Genomic DNA, 17,017 nt, shown 5'->3' on the forward strand with positions numbered 1-17,017 from the left:
GATTTTCCAAAGAGAGTGTACAAATGGCCAATGGGTACATGAAGAAAACAATAATGCTGTGATGAACATGAAAAGGTGCTCAGCATTACTATTCATCAGGAAAAGGCAAATCAAAACCACAATGATACATTATCTCATACCTGTTATACTGGATATTATCAAAAAGATAAGAGATAACAAGTGTTGGTGAGAATGCAGAGAAAAGGTAACACTTGTGCACTATTGGTGGGAATGTAAATTGGTTTAGCCACTATGGAAAACAATATAGAATCTCCTTAAACAATTAAAAATTAAATTATCATATAATTCTTACAGTCTTATCTGTGGGTATATATATATACAAAGGAAATGAAATCAGAATCCTAAAAGGACATCTGCATTCCCATGTTCATTGTAATGTTATTTACAATAGCCAAGATATGGAAACAACTGAGGTATCTATCAATGGATGAATGGATAAAGAAGATGTGGTATATATAAACAATGTGATATATTTTTTTTAATTTTTATTTATTTATGATAGTCACAGAGAGAGAGAGAGAGAGAGAGAGGCAGAGACACAGGCAGAGGGAGGAGCAGGCTCCATGCACCGGTAGCCCGACGTGGGACTCGATCCCGGGTCTCCAGGATCGCGCCCTGGGCCAAAGGCAGGCGCCAAACCGCTGCGCCACCCAGGGATCCCCAAACAATGTGATATTATTCATCGGTGAGAAAGAAGAAAATTTTTTCATTTGCAATAACATGGATGAACCTTGAGGGCATTATGATAAGTGAAATAAATCGGAGAAAGACAAACATGTATGTTATCATGTATGTATAGAATCTAAAAGGGCAGAAGTCATAGGATGAGTGAGTAGAATGGTGGTTACCAGGGGTTGGGGGAGTAGAGGATATGAGGAGATATTGTTCAAAGGGTACAAACTTCCGTTACAAGATGAACAAGTTCTGGGGATCTAACGTACAATATGGCGATTATCATTAACAATACTATATTATATATACTTAAAAATTGTTAAGGGAGTAGATCTAAAATACTCTTTTTTTTTTTTTTAAGATTTAATTTATTTATTCATGAGAAACACAGAAAGGAGAGAGACAGAGACACAGGCAGAGGGAGAAGCAGGCTCTATGCAGGGAGCCCGACGTGGGACTCGATTCCGGGTCTCCAGGATTACGCCCTGGGCTGAAGACGGCGCTAAACTGCTGAGCACCCCGAGCTGCCCGATCTAAAATATTCTTACCACAAAAAAGAAATGGTAATTATGTGAGGTGGTCGAAGTGTCAGCTAACACTATGGTGGTAATCCTTTCAAATTATGGAAGTGCATTAAATCAACATGTTGTTCCTTAAATTTACACAATATTATATGTCAGTTATATCTCAATAAAAGTTGCAAAAAAATAAAATTAGCAAAAGTTTTGAAAAGGCACTTCACCAAAGAAGAGGTATAGATGACAAATTAACATATGAAAAGATGCTCAGTGTAACTAGCAGAATACAAATGTGATGGGAAATGTAAACTAAAACCAAAATGAGATGTCAAAATTTAAAAAATTTTAAAACTTTTAAAAACTGACAATATGAAGTGCTAGGGATGATGCAAAGCAACAAGACCTCTCATATGTTGCATTTATGCAAAATGATGCCACTACTTTGGAAAAATTTGGCAGTTTCTTATAGTTAAACTTATACCTGGAAATCCCACTCCCAAGAATTTACCAAAATAAACAGAAATATATGTTCACATGAAGATCTGTACACAGATGTTTATAGCATTCTATTTATAAATGCCTTAAACTGGAATAACCTTATATCCATCAACTGAGAAATAAATGGACAAATTGTGATACATTTATAAAATGGGTTACTATTCACCAATAAAAAGGAATAAACTACTAATACATGCAAAAACATAGATGAATCTCAAAAGCTTTATATTATACTAACTGAAATAATCCAGCCCCGAAAAGCTCCTGTTTGAGTCTATTACATGATATTCTGAAAAAGTCAGTTTATGGAGTTAGAAATTAGATCAGTGGTTGCCAAAAACTGGCAGGCAGAGCAGGGGACACAGGGAACTTTAAAATTTTGTTGTGGTTAATATGTGACTCATTGTGTATGTTTTTCAAATCTCATAAAGCCATATGCCTAATACAATAAACCTGAAAAAATATGTAGCGTAAATATATATCCTAAAAAAATAAAACCCCTCTGCCATACATCTTGCTCTCAAAAGTCTCTGAGATAAGAAACTTTTTCTGTGTAGTTTGCATTCAGATAATATTTATTTATTTCTTGTTTTATGCCAAGTGTGCATGAATTGCTCGAGACGAGGGTGATCAAGGCAAATTTGTCTTGGTCTTCAGTATATTAGTTTAAGGGTTAGTTACAGCCTGGTCCTATTCCTTTTGTTTTCTAGCAAGCTTTATGGAAGATTTAACTAAAAGTAAGCTCATATTTCATCTTCCTGTTAAGTCTAGGTTTCCCTCCCTCCATTTTAATAAAATTCCTTTTGGTAGGTGACCAAAGGCTTCTTATGGCCAGTTCAATGGAGGCTCTTCAGTTTTTACTTTATTTGACATTCTTATGATATTTGAATTGTTCATTCCATTTTCTCTGCAAACTCTTTCTTTCCTTGATTTTGGAGGTACCACTCTGTCCTGGTGTTTGATTTTTCACAAACTTCTACAATGGCTACTCTTTTACTCAGTAATTTTCAGTGTTTCCCAGAGCCCTAATCTCTTAGGCTCTTCCTTTTTCTTCTTCTCCTTTTCCTTCTCCTCCTCCTCCTCCTCCTCCTCCTCCTCCTTTTCTTTGAGGTAGGCTCCACCTGGGGCCTGAACTTACAACCCTGGAATCAAGACCCAAGCTGAGATCAAGAGTCAGACACTTAACTGACTGAGCCACCCAGGTGCCCCTAGGGTCTTCTCTCTTCTTCCACCTTGTTCTTCTTAGGAAGCTGCCCATACTTTCTCAAGGATTCAACTGCTATATATGTATCTAGCTAGAAATGTTTGTTCATCTGTAACAGAGATTCCCCAAAATAGTGGCTTAAACTAGGTACAAGTCTGTACATAGACAGTCTGAGGCTGGTGCAGAAGCTTCATGGTGTCAACAGGGACACAAGTCTCTATCTTTCTGCTCTGGTATCCTTTATTTGAGAATTTTATTTGCAAGGTCCAAGATGGTCTAAACTGACAGACCTTCAACCTTGAGGCATCAGGAAGTGGAGGTGGAGTGAGCACCGGCCCCTCACCCCTGTGCTTTTAAGGATGCTTCTTGGAAGTCCCACCTACAATGAGAATTTAGTCACAAAATCACAGTTAGACTGGGATATAGGGCCTCTTATTTCTGGCAGTAATATGTCCAGCTAAAAACGGAAGTGCTGGAAAAATCACCACACTGTAGCCATCACAGTAAATATTGATCTGAACAAGTACCATCAGAGAATGTTCAGTCTGGGGAGGAAAGTTTGCTGAAGAGTAGAACATTTGTATGATCTTAAAGTATTTCCCCACAGATTGCTTATTGGCCACAGAGGGGGAAATAGTAACTACACAGTGGAGAAACCAGACTGGGTGATCAAAATGAACATAACCAGTTAGGAGCAGCCAGACGTCATGTGGCCTCCAGATGTGACCCTGTGAAGGACATGACATTGCTCATGTGGTATTCCAGCTGGAAATGCACAACCTGAATCTAATCATGAGAAAACATCAGACAAATAAAAATTAAGAAGCAATCTATTAAAGAACTGACCTGTACTTTTGAAAAAAATGTCGATATCATGAAAGATAATGAAAAGCTGATGAACTGTTCTGGATTAAAAGTGACTAAAGAGCCATAACAACCAAATGCAATTCATGATTCTGAACTGCATCTTGTACTGCAGGAAAACAAAATGCTATAAAGGACATTACTGGGACAATTTGATTAAAGGTGGAGCAATTTCAGAGGGAAAATGAACAGGATCTGATGACTAGGTGTGCTGATATATATATATATATATACATTTTTTTTTGTCTGTCTCCAGAGTCACTGTCTTAGGTCAGGTTCTCAGCATTTCTCCCCTCAGCCTTTTTATAGAATTTTCCAAGTGATATAACAAAGTCCATTGTCTTTCTCTTGAGATCTGTCCTCCATATTGCCACCAGAGTGATTTTTTTTGAAGCATAGGTCTGATCATGCCATATTCCTTGTCTTTGTCCATTTAGGCTGCTATAACAAAAGTGCTATAAACTGGATGGTTTATTATTTTTTTTAAACTGGATGGTTTATGAACAACATACATTAATTTCTCAAAGTTCTGGAGGCTGGAAGTCCAAGATCATAGTGCCAGCAGATTGAGTGTCTGGTGAGAGCCTGTTTCCTCATTGAGGACTGTCTTTTCCCCATAATTGCATATGACAGAAGAGGTGACGGAGCTTTCTTGGCCTCCTTTATAAGGGCACTAATCCCATTCATGAGGACTTGGACCACCTCCTAAAGGCACCACCTTCTGATACCATTATGTTGGGGTTTAGGATTTTCACATACAGAATTGGGGGAGAGGGGAGGAGACAAAGATTCAACCTATAACAACCTAATTAAAGAAAGCATCTGTGGTTTGTATTGCTCACTCTTAGCCTGCTGTACGAGATCCTTCTCTACATGGATACAGAACTCCTTGTGGGCTATTTCTCTCCTGCTCTTCCATCTCAAATGGCTCCAATATGATCAGTCTCTCTACCTTCAGTAGTCATGACATAGCACCCACGATGACATAATGAGGCCAAGGATGAGATAGAATAAGCCAGCAAGACAGAAAGTTATTTTGAAGCTTTTATCTAGTTTGAAATATAGGCTGGACTATCATGTGAAAGGACTCCATTAAATTTTTTTAAAGGAATTAATTTTTCAGAGAAATAAATGTCTACTGTTTGTGCCAACTCAAAGGAAAGGGCAAATGAAGATGGGCTTGTTGGCTGACTTCCATCTTAAAATTTCCTGTGAGGCTATTAGATGCAGCCAGCTAAGGATCTCATTATCTTAGTCAGAATTATTCTATCAACAGCCCTTTTTTTTCCTGTCACAGCTGGTGCTGAGAGCCATATGTCATAAAACTCCCTGTACTCCCAAAGTTTAGAACCCTTGCTGAATGGAAGATAAATCACTGTTGTTGAATCAAGTGATCCATGAGGTTCCCCAAAGAATTTTCCTTTATATTTTATAGTTACACAGTGAAAACTCATGAGTTTTCTTACCCATGAGGCTTTTCTCCCATTTCCCATCTGCTTACTCCTATAAATTTTCCAAAACATTACTCCATCAATCTGTTCAATAAACAAAGATTGCTTACCTCACTTGCTCTCAGGAATAAGAAAGCTTCACAGGAATTGCATTTAGTGATGAGTTGACACAATTCTTTTCCTTTGGACTTATCAAGTGAGATTGCCAGCGAATGAATACTTGTCTAGAATCGAAGACAGAAGATCCAGCTTTTATATATTAATATCTAGTCTATAGGCCTATGTCTATACCCAAACCTACATTTTTAAGGCATCGGCTTTAATTATTGTTAAGCATTCTCTTAAAAGTCAAGGGCATATTAATTTAATGGATAGTGAGCGAGGCTTGGGACTACAATTGTGAATTGCTGGATGAAAATTATTCTTTCTGCACCATGTAGTCTGTCAATTCAAGTAGAATTGTAATTTGTGACCAAACCTTGCTCATCTCCATATAGGAAAGATAGTCTACAGAGCTAATAGCTTTGTATTTCAGAGGGATTCTACTTTGTTATTTTACAACTAATCTGTGTGCTTGGTATGCCTCTATTTCTACTTTGCTCTGTGAATTATAAAAGTCACTTACTTTATTCTTGGAGTAAGTGAAGTAATATATTATCTGTGACAGCAGCAATTTCTAAGCTACAGATCCATTTACTATAAGTTATTATCCTCAGACTCTCACATCATCCAACATTTACAATTAGATTCCAGGAAATTGATGAAGAAAATCTGAGTTATTCTCTTACTTTCCCAGGGAACACTACCAGTTCATTAATATTTATGTTAATTTCCAAAGAATTGCCCCAAATCGCATGAGTTAGATGCTCCCAGATACAACAAATTAGTGATGACTAGTTTATTTTATTTTATTTTATTTTATTTTTTAGTGATGACTCTTTTAATGGGACAGATAAGATTGCCCTACCCATCTCAGTTGAGGCTTGTGAGAATATTATGAGGTAATTTACAGGAAAATGTATGACGTGTTATCGAACGCTAAATACTGTTTTTAAAAATAACAGTTTCTTAAGTTACACATATGATCAGAGAATTATAAACCTTGAGAAACCACATGATATTATTTTCTGATAAACAGTAGACATACATTCTGTTCACAAACCAGGAGGAGTAGGTTCCAAAGCTGGTCACTCATTGTCAAGGTGAAATCAACCGAGCTCGGAAACCTGTCTTAAGGCGAGCCTTCTCAGGACTGGACTTCAACTACCTGAATCGCCCCACTCCCAAGGCCTTATTTAAAGTTTTTAGGGAGAGGGCATCTTTTATTAAGCCCTTATTTGAGACATTCTCAAAAAAAGAACAGTCAATGGTTGCAACAGACTCAGCAATGGAAGGAGAAGGGGGTAGGAGAGGCATCCCGTATTCAGTAAAGCTGTGCACAATGTTTGAGGCTGGATTGGTCAGAGCCTGTCGTAGACATACTAGGAAGTAGAGTCATTGTTTTTATTATCATCCCTATTTTAAAATTAGGGAATTGAGAGGTTAAATAACATTCTCAGAACCATATAGCTAGAGCCAGTGTTTGAACTCAGTCTGTCTCTAGGCTCTGTGTCTTAATCTTGACAGTATCGACAAGTAGGTGTGTGCAAGGGCCTGTGGAAAAGTCATAGCCAGGATATGTGGGGGAATCAGATGAATGGAGAGGGTACAAAGAAGATATAGCAGAATCTCAGAGGCAGCTCTGTCCACCTACCCCTGGAAAGGGCTGGGCAGAATGTTGGTGACTAAATCTGTATTCAGGGGGCATTCAAACCAGATGGGACCTTGAGGAATAGCCCGATGTTTTTCTTTTGCAGATGAAGAAAATGCAGTACCAGAGAGGTTATATGAACTGCCTAGGTCACACAGCTTGTTCATAATTTAATCATTCATTTAGTCACGTATTGTACCAGGTATAGGAAAACAAACACAACTATGAAACAGCTAAAAACCCATAAAAGATATATGAGCAAAATGCATGAGAACCCAGAGACTCTCTGGGGGAGTCCTTAAAGGCTTCTTAGAGGAGCTGGCATTTGGGCTGAGTCTTGAAAAAGGAGAGGATGTTTGCCAGAGGAGAATGAGAGGAAGATCATTCCAGGCAGGTCCAGCTGGTTGGTGGCTCAATACAGTCTAAACCCCTTGGACGCTAACCCAGGCTAGCACTCATCTATCCATCCTGCAGGGAAAGAAATCTTTGGTCTTGGGAAGATTCTTGACAGGAATCTGGAGAATATGTCAGGAAAACAGATACAATTGGTGGTAATTATAAAAATCTTAAATCATTTCTACTTTCCTAATGCAAAGATTTCACATCTCTTACTACTGACTTAATTATAACTTGCATCTAAATTGTAAATTGTATCTAAATTACATATAGAAGATATTTTAATATATCTACTTTTTCCCACTTTAAAACCAAGGAGATAATTTACTGTTACAACTGTTGCAAATTACTTTCATGTTTTTTTTTTTTTGCTTAAAGATGTCACGGGAAAATTGTTTTTCTTACTATTTTTTTAAACTTCATCTATGATTGGTGGAAGTGACCCCCTATTTTTCAATTCCAATTTCTGTTTGGCAAATACTTTCTTAACATTTCTAAGAAATGTTTTGTTTTCTGCTAGGATCCTAACTCTCTTAAAAAGTATGACTGGCCAAAGCCTTCAGGATTCAGTCTCGTTGGTCTTCAATAGTTGCAAAATGTATGTAAAATTCATGGACTTTGTCATTTTTTTTTAATTAAATGACGTTTTTCTTCTAAGTTTTTTTTTTTTTTTTACACTAAAATAGTAACTGATTTGGTAACTGTGCTTTGAGTATATGTGTTAAGCTTATGCCCTGACAAGGGCTCCTGGCAAAGGTGGTGAATTGGAAGTTAAGTCCAGCCTGAGCCTTGTGAGGCTCAGAAAAGAAAGACTTCTCTTGCTTTGCACATAATGGCCAGTTGGGCTGGTAGTCCTTTTGGTTTCCCAAACAGAGGTTCGGTCTTCTGTGAGAAATTAAAAAAACATAGAATGCCAAGTTCTAGTTCAGTGTTTGCCTTTCAGAGGAAGGCTTATCACTCAGGGCTGGGTTCTAGTTACACCACCAAATTGGCTTTGACCCCATAGGTGAGCCGGGACTTGAACTCAGTCTCCCAAGACCCTTGCTCATAACTGTCAAGGTGCGTGGACTCCACCGTGCAGCTCTGCTTCCAGCCTAAATTTACAAGTCAAATCACATGATAGCCCTGGTGCCCTAAATTTCCTGTGCTGGTTGTCTGCCTCCCTCCCTAAAGAACCCTTCTTCCCTGGCTGTTTTCAGCAATTTGCTAAGTAAGGATGGGGAGGGGGTTAGTGTTCATATAATTGCCTATTCCTCCTCTTCCATTCCTATTCCCATCATCAATGTTTACTGTCTTGGGAAGGTGCTTAAAGGTACCTCATCATGGTCTCAGACCATGGTGTCTTCCAAAGAGTGTTATAATAAGCAGCAAATACTTGTATAGTATTCAACATGTTCCAGGCACTGTTCTAAGGGCTTGGCACATGTAATTCATTTGATCCTCTAAACAGCCTGGTGAGGTAGATATTGTGTTATCCCTCCCTTTTATAGATAAGGAAACTGAGGCATGGAAAGGCTAAGTGACTTGTTCAAGGTCAAGTAGCAGATAACAATGAAGCTAGTCTGACTTCAGTGCTCTTGGTCTTAAGCACATGGGTGTATTGCTCATGTTCTAAAACATGTTCCCAAGGCTTCTAATAGTTGAGGAAAATGAATGGCTCTGGGCCCCTTTCATTAGTGATCAGAAAGGCGCAAGCCCCAAGTGGACTACACTCGGTTATCTCAACCCCAGGCACCAACTGTCCTCAGATTCTCTCAAACACTTTGATGGAAACAATTCTTTGGTTTTCTTGAGTAAATGCTTCCTAAGGAATATTCATGTTTCTGTAAGCACAGGCAAGGGTTTAACCACACTTACAGGTCAGTTTCCTACACAGAAAACCCAAAAGCAAACATAAGTAAAGTCTGTAATGATGTAGCTGCTTGTTGCATACCAATAATTTCATGTTTATTTATTCCTTTTCTCCCCAAGAAATCTTGATTGAGCACGTGCTCTGCACTCTGGTGATTTGGTGGTAACCCAACAGCTCACATTCCTGCCTTCATGAAAGTCATATTGTTCAATGGAGCAGTTCAGCTCTTTGGAGTCATACCTCAACCATGTTCACGTTAGAAGAGGGACGGTGCTCCACATTTGAATGATTAAATGGCCTCATGGCCACTTTCATGGGCCTGCAACCTCAGGGTCCCATGCTTAGAAGGGATGTTTGTCTCAATGCTTTGCTGTCATCATTTTGGATGTCTTATGACTTTATGAACAATGGTCCCACATTTTTATTTTGCACTGGGCTCTACAAATTATGTAGTTGGTCCTGACTGCCCTTTACATCTCCTTGCTTATGAAATTGAAAGTTGCTTGCACTCTTGAAATGGGGTTGTTTTCCCATTCTCCTGTTAGTGATCTCTGGTTTAAATTTCCATCAAAAATCAAACTCAAGATCCCAAGATAATGGCCATAGGGTTACTTCCTCCTTCTGCATCTCTTACTCCAGAAATCATTATGTTTTGCTGTGCATCAGTTGGTTTCTGTAACTCTGACAGCAAAGATCAATTGAAGACAGGAACCCACCTTGGTTAATAACTAATAATAAAATAAGGCCAAACTGAAGGAATAGAATCTCACCTCAAACCATTGGCTTGATCTTTTTTGGCATGTGTTATCTTCCCATTTGCAGTCCATTTATTCTTTCTTCCTCCCATTTCTTAGATAGTGATGGTGTGTGCTGAACCCTTTGTCCCATATAGGACTGAGGGATGACAGAATGGAAAAGAGGAATACCCATGACCTTGCTTTTAGTCAGATTGTAATATAGGCAATTGGACTCTAGATTTTTCCATAACCTTTATACTACTCCTCAGTGTCCAGAATCCATTTGCTCTTTTTCCTTTCTTAAAATCTGCTCTATGGAAAGTGGAAAAGAGATACAATCAACTAAGTTTCATCAAAATGCAAATAACTGATAAGACTTAATGTGTACTTCCTCTAATGATATTTCGTTTTTAATTTAGTACAAATCCCATTTGATAATGTTTGAGGATAAAGAGCTGATAGGAGGATTCTATGTCATTGAGTGGGTGCTAGAGGCTGTGTGAGGAGTGATGAGAAGATGAGAGAAGAAGAGAGAAGAAATCTTTCCACTGACTCTTAGGAGTGGTCTTGAAAGACCATTCTGCCTCAAATGAAATGGATACCCCAGGCAGAAAAGGTAAACTGAAAACTACGTCATAGGCCTCAAAGCCCAAAGAAATAAGTGAATGTTTCAAATGGTGACTGGGGCATAAACATCTTTGTGAATTAGCATGGAAGGAGATTGGTCCTGTCAGTGATTGTCTAGTTAACACCCTTGTGATTGTCTGTTTTGACTCAGACTGTTTTTGAGATGGGGGTAGGTCTATCCATAGGCCTGCCTTTTTCTTCATTGCTGTGTCTTCCTTCCCCATGAGACCCTTTGTTGCTGGCTGGTAAATTATGTCCCGATGTTGCTGTTGGTCTTTGGGCAGCTATGCCTGCAATTTTTAGTAAAAAAAAACTAGTACGAAGTAGTTGCCTACGATGGTCCAGTAATCTAAGAATATACATCACAGGGAGACAGGCATATTCAGTTAATTCAACAGAGTCAGCTCCTGGGAGTGAATGAATTGGAGTATCATGACATCTTTTGCTATGATTTTTTGGTATAGGTTTAGGCAAAGTGTAACTATAATGAGAGACTCTAAAAGAGAGGGTAAATGTTACAGGACTGAATTTGTCCTTTGAGCTTTAGAAAGAGCCTCTGGAGGGAACAGAGGAAGCAGCTGGAAGGAGAGAAGAGAGAAGATGGTAGAGTATTGGAGTTGATTTTAAGAGGCAAATCATCCCCTTCAAGAGAAGTGAAGCAGGGTGCAGAGTACCAGATAACATGGCATGAGAAGCCTCACCCCGGTTCAGGCAGGTGGTAAGGGGTGGCCTGGACTTCCCATGAAGAAAGGGGGAGCATCTTGAGTGTCAGGGGTGGGGGGCATAGAGGTGGCATGACATCATCTATTGGACTCAGTATTTAGTAATAAAAAGAGGCTGAAAGTCATATGATTTAGCTTTAGGGCTAATAGAAAGAGGCAAATGTTAAAATATGGATAGCATCAAGAGACAGATGCAAAATGACAGTGTCAAGAATTCATGTACTCCTTGGGGGCATCCCTGGTTCTAGTTCCTGATGGAACTACCGGCATATTTCTTCTCACTGGTGCAGAAAGCAGAGCTTTGGTGACAGAATACTGGAAGGTGTTCTGGCAACAAAGCAGAGAAAACGAGCAGTTTGTGCGCGGCAAGGAAAAAAGAAAAGCTTCACTGGGGTTAGTATGTTCACTAGATAGGAATATAGGGGTGGCGTGGGGTAGGGTAGGGGGCTGGGCATGGGTTGTTGGGGAGTGTAGGTCCCTATACACTTAGAAGTTAAAGAGACCTCATCTTTTAGACCTAGATGTGTGGAGCCTCACTTTGAGGCACAAGTCAGTTTGGATTGAGCCGACGTTTATAAAATTGGAAAATCTGTTCCACTAATATTTTGAGAGAAATCATATCATCTCTAGTCTGTTGATCTGTAAACACCTAATATATCATCTTTTACTATATGTTTTTACTACCAGATGAGAATGATAAACTCAAACCTTCCTCCTAAGACAATGTATAAAAAATGCTTAGCAGAAATTTGTTACCTAGAAACAATTTCCGTACATTTAAAATCTCTTACTTTTTTGTAATTAAATCACAAATCAAAACTTGCCCCCTTTTGTCAAAAAGGAGAGCTCCCTACCCCCTGGGCATACAAGATGGAAAGAGGACTATTCCCATCTCTCTTTATGAAGTGACTGGGACTTGGACAAGGCATTTTGAGGGAAGAGCTACCAGAATTGGGTGATTAACCACATGTGGGGGGTGAGGGAGAGAGAAAGCAGAAAGAAGAGCCAGTTTGGGGGATAAATAATTAATTTTCTTGCAGGCATGACATAACCAAGCTTCTGTCATGTTGGAGCATCCAGCAAGCCTGGAGGAAGATGGGGATTGAAGCTACAAATGGAGGTCATTTGCTTAGAAAGTGGTCACCGAAATCATGAGGGTGGGTGAATCCATGTAGGGAGCCAAAGAGGAGGATGGAGGTCAGTCAGGACACTGGGGATGGCAGTCATTAAGAGGTGGAAGGAGAGAGAAATGGCAAAGCGTACTGGGAAGGAGGACTGAGAGTGAGAGTAAAATCCCCACACTGTTGTTGGTTATGTCTCAGGAGTGGGGAAAGAAAAATGATTGAGAGCATCAAGTAATCAGTCGACTGACAAGGAAAAAAGTCCTTAGAGTTGGCAAATTGAACTCAGAGATGAACTTTAAGGCTACAGCTTTATCATACTCCTAAGAATGGAAGCCGGATTTCAAGGGGTTGGAGCCATGACTGATTGTGGAGAAAGTCTGTGAGGATTTTCTTTTGTGAGTTTTGATTTGAAATTCTAGTGTCAAAAGGCAAAGATTAAAGGTCTGAGTCATTGAGGCAAAATTGGGTTTATTAGGAAGGCAGCAGGGGCCTTTGGAAGGCAGTAAGTGAGCCAGAGAAAGGCAGGAGAGGCTTGTGGATCCTTTTTTGCAAGCCTTTACAGTTTCCACAGCATTCTTTTATACAGTCCCTTATTTCATCCTTCCCAGAAGCCTGAGAAGGCTGGCACCAGCGTTTCCATCTTACACCCGAGGACATTGAACCTCTGCTAAGTTGTGGCTTGCCTGGGATGTCACCACTGATCTGTGTGGCCTTGATCTCCATATTCTGATGTGTTTCAATTTATAGTTCATGAAAGTCTTTCAGGCAAAGGACTCAGATTCTAGACTTCAGGGTTCCTGCTTTTGGCCAATGTTGGTTGGGATATGTGGTTCCTTTCTGGGGAGATTATTCCACGTTTGTTTTGGTGAGGAGGGTGGAGGAGGGTGAAGGGTGGGTCAAAAGTCAGCGGGATTGGTATGGCCCAGACATGTGAGATAAAGCACATTTACTTTCTCTTACTGTGGAGCATAGTGAGAACAGCTGCTCTGGGCAGCCTCAGACTCTCGGGAAGGTAACAAGAACTTACTGAGCACCAAAAAGTACCAGTAATGTAAGAGTCCAGAGTGCTTAAGGGTACAAAGAACAGGCAAGTCCTCATCAAGCAATAGGACAGAGAGTTATCATATAAATATACAATCACTATCATAATTGCCTCCAAAGAAATAGACGTTTAATAAGAGTTATTTTGTCAATATTCGGGACATGGTTATTGTTCTAAATAAGTGGATATTACTTGAAAAAATTACCAAATGAATAAATGAATGAATGCTACTGAAAATATTCTTGAATCAAGTGAGTTCAATGCAGAGTTCAAGAAGAAAAAGCATAGAACTCTGTATGTGTATGCATTGTTTAAGCCACTAAGTTTGTGCGAGACTTTAATATGCTCATCTACATTATAACTCTCCAAGAGATAGTAGTCAGCATTTCCCAGTTTTTAGCAGCAAATAGAAAACAAATATAATTTGTAAGTGTTCCATACATTCAGACTGGTACTGAATAGTCCACTTTTTCCTATTGCGTACCATTCTAGCATTCTACCTTGTGTCTGTGTGTGTGTGTGTGTGTGTGTGTTTTAAGATTTTATTTATTTATTCATGAGAGACACAGAGAGAGAGACAGAGACACAGGCCGAGGGAGAAGCAGGCTCCCTGTGGGGAGTCCGATGCGGGACTCGATCCCAGGATCCCAGGATCCCAGGATCACTACCTGAGCCAAAGACAGATGCTCAACACTGAGCCACCCAGGTGTCCCCATTCTAGCCTTTTGAATGTGAAGAAGGAATTGGCTGTTTATATCTCCCAAGGCTTATGAATCTACCTTTTGCCCCAGGGCCACAGCTGGCAATCTCTTTGATATTTATTTCTTTACCTGTCCAAATCCTGTCAGCTAATAGCCTTTTCCCAGTGTTTGATGCTGTTTTTCGCATTGGCAAATCTGTATAAACTGCACAAGGGCACCAAATGTTAAATTCTTTTAGATTTATTTGCCAAGTGTTACTTATTCTCCAAGGATGTTCCTTGGTCTCTTTTGTTAACATGGAGGACATTTTGTGATGTATTGGTGAAAGAGAAACTTCCTTAGTCCTTTTTCTGGGCAAAACTCCTTCCCCTACTGCCGTCTTGCGGTACCAGGGAATGCTTGGTCTCTTTACAGTTGATGACCCTGGTGTGGCTCAGGGGTGGACAGTAATCCAGGTCTTCCCCAGTACTTTTGAACCTGAGGACCAACAACAAGTGTTTTAGTCTCTCTGGGGGTGAAGTAGTGAAATACTAGGTATGGGAGCAGCAAGGGGGTCAACTGAGAGAATCCAGCCGAAGAGAGAAGCAGGGAAAGTGAGTGAGCAAGAGAGTACAAGGATCAGGAAACCTCACAGAGTTTGACTTCTTGACCCCACTTATACTTGAGGCCCAGCTGAATCACAGACCTTCCCAAAGTTTATTTATGTGCACAAAAGAGGTTTTTCTGGTCTTGTTTTGTTTTGCTTAACTTAGTTTGAATTGGTTGGGTTTCATTCAGCTAGGTTTTGGTCTGTAAAGGGAAAGATCCTAATAGAATACTTGGTGGAAAAGTGATAGAGTCCAGTAAACTCAAGTTTGACACATCTTCCTTCTAACTAGGAGTCAGAGGTTCCCTGTGTGCTAAAAACACCATCAAATAATTGATAAGTCACTGTTACACATTCCTTAGAAGGTTTACAAAATCCTTTCACAAGTCAGTGTTATCCTGTGTCTCATGTTTAGTGATTCTCAAAGTGTTTTATAGAACCATATTTACTAAAAATGATCTGCTAAGGAAATACAGTAAAGAAGATACAATAATGAGAAATGATGAATGTTATCTCCTGGAGAGTCATAATAATATAGAAGAACATATTAAAGGCTCTAAGAAGGGATCCCTGGGTAGCTAAGCATTTGAGTATCTGCCTTCAGCTCAGGGTGTGATCCCGGCATCTATCTGCCTCTCAGTGTCTCTCATGAATAAATAAATAAATCTTAAAAAAAAAAAAAAGGCTCTAAGAAGTCTTGCATAGTTTACAAAAATAATTAATGGAATTTGGATGTATGAAAAAAGCTCAACTTCACTTATAATAAGTTAATACAAATTTAAACACACTATTTCAACTAATTAGATTGGCAGATATAAAAAATTATGTGGCTACTCTGCTTTGGATAGGATATGAGGAAACAGGAATTTGTATGCATGGTTGATGGTGATATAAATTGCTGTATCATCTTTGGAGGACAACTGACAATATTTATGATAAAAAATGCACATATGGGGGAGCCTGGCTGGCTCAGTCGGTGGAGGATGTGACTCTTTATCTCAGGGTTGTGATTTTGACCCCACACTGGATGTAGAAATTACTTAAATAAATAGAATAAAATCTTTAAAAAATACATACATACTTTGACCCCTCCATTCTATTTATAGAATACTATTTTATAGATATGCTTCCATTCATTTAAGCTTTGTTTTTTCCTAGCAAAAGACTTGAAATAACCTAAATGACCACTGATATTGCACAGGTTATATAAATTATGATTCAACCATATAGTGGAAGAGTATGTGGCCATTAAAAAAATGAGATAGATCTAAACCAGAGTTTCTCAATGGTGGCACCACTGCTGCTTAGGGGTAGATAATCCATCATTATAGGAAGCTGTCCTGTGCATGTAGGATGTTTAGCATCATCCTTGAATTCTAGTTGCCAGTAGCACCCACAGCAAAATGTCTTCAGATACTATCCCTGGTTGACTATTACCAATCTAAATGAACTGATATTTCCCCTAAGATATATTTAAGTGAACAAAGGAAGATGCAGAAGCATGTATCGTATACTATCCTTTGTGTGACCTATTTACCTAGAGCTACCTGTATCTTGATTAAATAAGAGACATAGGGGTACCTCGGAAGTGCAGTTGGTTAGGCATTTGACTCTTGGTTTCGGCTCAAGTTGTGATCTCAGGGTGGTGAGATCAAGCCCCACATCGGGCTCTGCGCTCAGCGTAGTCTACTTGTGTTTCTCTCTTTGCCCCTCTGCTCTGCTCTCTCTCTCTTTAATATAAATAAAAAAATCTTAAAAAAATAAGGGGCTTATAAATGTATACAATGGCTCTGGAAAGATACAGAAGAAACTAGTAACAATTCTTGATTCTGTGAAGAATTGAGGGGACAGAAGGTGAAGTGAGACGAAATCTTAGTTTTCATTCTATGCTCTTTTCTACTGTCCAAATTTTATCCATGTATGTACTTTGCTTTTTAAAAGCCTAGAAATGGTTTCGCTTTAACCCAAAAGCTCCTAAAATATATAATTTCACAATTTCTTTTCTTCTGGATAACATCCAGAATGTACTTTGGGAAACATTTCCTTGGTTCACTTTCATTTTATCATTTTTGAGAATCTAATAGTTTTCTTGTTTGAGTTTAGGAAGTTTAGTTTAAGAAGACTTTGATCTGAGAATTACAGAGTAGCCCGTTCTATGAACTTGACTTAAGCAGAATGACTATAATTGAATTCAGTTATGCCAATAGGCTAAAAGTTTATTAGTCTTGCTTACCATCCAAAAAACTCTGCTG

At 39.1% G+C, this 17,017-nt stretch overlaps 1 long non-coding RNA gene across 2 annotated transcripts in view; it reads right to left on the reverse strand.

The window, feature by feature from the left end:
• The window catches only part of LOC144283096 (uncharacterized), a 65,576-nt gene that overhangs the window by 3,350 nt on the left and 45,209 nt on the right, over positions 1–17,017 (reverse strand). The window contains exons 4-5 of one of the 2 annotated variants that reach the window (XR_013351429.1): positions 5,339–5,452; positions 3,929–4,218 (exon numbers count right to left, since the gene is read on the reverse strand). This is a non-coding gene — a long non-coding RNA (uncharacterized LOC144283096). Of the gene's footprint in view, positions 1–3,928; positions 4,219–5,338; positions 5,453–17,017 lie in introns of those variants that run through there. The other variant, XR_013351428.1, reaches the window with a different exon arrangement.

Source organism: Canis aureus, chromosome 14, assembly GCF_053574225.1.
Source record: "Canis aureus isolate CA01 chromosome 14, VMU_Caureus_v.1.0, whole genome shotgun sequence".
NCBI lineage: Eukaryota > Metazoa > Chordata > Mammalia > Carnivora > Canidae > Canis > Canis aureus.